Here is a 3447-nt window from a genome sequence, read left to right as displayed (position 1 = left end):
AGTCTAGACACAGTCGAACAGAGACAGATGGACACATGGACAGACTCTCAAACTCTCTCAAATATGTAGTCAATTATGGTTAATTATATGAGTTTGGATAGCGTAATACATATTCCAAGGCCTTGGCCTAGCTTTTATCTGGCATGTGTGCTGTCTTGACAATATCTAGCTCTCATATAGACTTGTTCAGATAATAGTTCTTGAGGACAGGCCAAAGGTGATGTTTTCTTTTTGTTTTGGAAGAATCCTGGACCCTTCAAATCGCTATCAGAGCCTCAAGTGGCAAATGTGTAGCACTGCCAAAGCACTGCCTGGAGGAAGCTAGCCCTCAGTCCTGGCCCTTTTGCCCCAGGCCCGGTCCTTGCTGGGGGCCTGGAGTCCAGCCTCCTCCACCTTGCCGAGGGCCCGGCAAAGTCTGCTGGCAGCTGTAAGTGCGGTAGACCTTCCCGGTATCCCAGAACTCAGTAACTTGGACCCTACCTGTTCTACCTTATCTGTTTCTTCTTTGTCATAATTAGATTATAAGAACTGATACCAGATAATAATTCTACCTGAACACTTTAAATAAAGGTGAGAATTGATCCTGTCTAAATTGGGTGGATTTGTGACTCAGTTTTCCACCTTACACTGGGGGCCTCCATTGTGTTAGGTGCTGGGTAAAGGGAACAAAAAGATGGTCCCTGCTCCCAAGAGCTCACAGTATAGGCAAGCTCGGAGGCTGTAGTTGGAGATGATTATTTTATTCTTCCCCCCAGCTCGGGGGGAACAGGGGCCGTGTCTGAACATGGCATCAGAAAATCCACTTCGATGCTGTTTTGGTTCCTGGGGGATGTGGTGTATCTGTGGGAGACTTTCCTCTGAGAACGGTCTCGTTTGATGCGGTCAAAAGTAAACCCAAGCTGGCTTTAATAACAGCCATCAGATTCTCCTTACAACTCTTCAGTTAGAGGACTGGGTCAAAGAGTTTCTCCTGAGCTAGGCAGCAAGGCAAAGATATGGGAGGTTTCGAGGAGGAGGAGGATGGGCGACTTAGTAATGATTTAATTAACACAGAGAGCAGGTTGCAACATCCTTGTCTCTGTATTGTGGGATTGCCTACAAAGGAGGGCTGGAGAATTTTTACCTTTTAAAATCAGTTCTGTATGATCCCAGGATCCCCCCCAAACAAATAGCAAAATGTGAAGGCTGGGTCTAAACGACTTCCATTTCAGATTATGGCAAACATCCCTGCAAGAACCAGTGGAGTGATGTGCATTGAGCACCAGAAATGAAACCCCAAAATGGCAGCTACCTCTATGGTAAAAGAGAGTGTTTTCGCGACATTTTGAGGTACAGAGCACAAAACAGTGAGGGCTCGTCTACACTGGCCCCTTTTCCGGAAGGGGCATGTTAATTTCAGCTATCATAGTAGGGAAATCTGCGGGGGATTTAAATATCCCCCGCGGCATTTAAATAAAAATGTCCGCCACTTTTTTCCGGCTTTTAGAAAAGCCGGAAAAGAGCGTCTACACTGGCCCCGATCCTCCGGAAAAAGCGCCCTACTTTGAAGTAGGAATAAGAGCCTCCGGAAAAGGGCGCTTTTTCTGGAGGATCGGGGCCAGTGTAGACGCTCTTTTCCGGCTTTTCTAAAAGCCGGAAAAAAGCGGCGGACATTTTTATTTAAATGCCGCGGGGGATATTTAAATCCCCCGCGGATTTCCCTACTACGATAGCTGAAATTAACATGCCCCTTCCGGAAAAGGGGCCAGTGTAGACGTAGCCTGACAGTATTTCCTTGAGTCATCGAGCCTTGTGTAATGCAAGATCCCTCCTGATCTTCTGCTGGTCTGCACTCTGGAAACCCAGTCTCTAACAACTAAGCCATCAGTGGTAATGGCTGCTGTTTTCCTAGAAGGCTGGATGCTCCTACCTGTTATCAGGGCTGTTTCCCACTCTGGCACTCCGAGTGCAGAAGATGGGGCCTGGAAGAGACCTTGAAGCCTTTGCCTCTATAGGCTCCACTTACAGAAACTCCCCAGAGTCACAGGTTCACTGACTTTGAGGGGTAGCTGCCACCACCAAGTGAAACAATCCCCTTTCTTCTTGAACCCAGGAAGAAAGTACTTGGACTTCCTTCCCCAGGGGTAGCCCAAGCTTCTTTGCCACAAGAGAGCTTGAAAAAAGAAACAAAAGAAAACAAACTGTGTCTTTGAGAGCTAATCTCTCCGGCTAGGCAGACACACACTCCGACAGACCTCCTGTTTCTTTCCAGGATACAAGAATAAAATTATCACCTTAAAATGGTGATTTTATTAACAAAACAAAAAGATACACTTGATAAAGTATACTTGGTTGCTAGGTGTTATGGAGCAACTGAATAAAATAAATTAAAACACAGAGAACATCTCCAGGTACACTATTAGGGTACGTCTAGACTACAAGCCTCTTTCGAAAGAGAGCGTCTAGACTGCAACCTCTTCTTTCAAAAAAGTGAGCCGCTTTTTTGAAAGAGAACACCCAGGCAGTCTGGATGCTCTCTTTCAAAAAAGTGAGCCGGTTTTTTGAAAGAGAGCACCCAGGCAGTCTGGATGCTCTTTTTCGAAAAAGCCCAGTTTGCATTCAAGAATGCCTTTTTTTGAAAGAGCACTTTTGAAAAAAGGCGTTCTTCCTCGCGAAATGAGGAGTACCGCCATCGAAAGAAAAGCTGCGTACTTTCAATTAAATTTCGAAAGAACGCGGCTGTAGTCTAGACGCAGGTGAAGTTTTATCAAAAAAAGACTACTTTTTTCGAAAAAACCCTGCAGTCTAGACACAGCCTTAGATAGCGAATGGGGGAAAGTAGGCATAGATTCACACAGAGAAGTTTAACCAAACAACCAAAACAAAGAAAAATGCCCTGATGGCGACTAAATACACATTTTCCTTTTATTTACTCATGATCTCATCCTGGTTCAATCTACTTCCATGCCCTGAATTCCTTGTAAGCATGGTAATTCTGATTACTGCATGTTGCTCCCACCAGCCTTTCACTTAGAAGACCCACAAAGAAAGAGCAGGCAAGGTATCTATATGCAATTCAAATTTCAACAGTCTTTCCCATTGGTTTTTCTGGCTTTCTGCCAACACCCCCTGCTAGCTATTTGAGTTTAACTCTTTAGTCACTGGGTATTGACCAGCACTCTTCCTATATATCACACCCGTACTCAAGGTTCCCTCCAGAATGTTGTAGTTTCTATGATTCAAAGCTTGCTAGCTGCATTTCAGCTGCTTCCTTTCCTCAGCCTTTCTCCTCTTCCATTTTGTCATATAAGAAGCCATACGCGCGGCCTGCAGCCCAGAGGGCCGGGATGGAAGTTTCCATCCTTGGAGTACACAGCCTTGAATCCTGCAAATGCAAATACCAGATGGCCCTTATCGGACGCAGCCCATACAGCTGAGCTGGGAATGTAGTGAGGAATAAATCATGTC

The sequence above is a fragment of the Pelodiscus sinensis genome, chromosome 3 (genome assembly GCF_052426305.1).
Source record: "Pelodiscus sinensis isolate ZL-2025 chromosome 3, ASM5242630v1, whole genome shotgun sequence".
NCBI classification, from domain to species: domain Eukaryota; kingdom Metazoa; phylum Chordata; order Testudines; family Trionychidae; genus Pelodiscus; species Pelodiscus sinensis.
Note: the sequence above shows the minus strand (reverse complement) of the source record.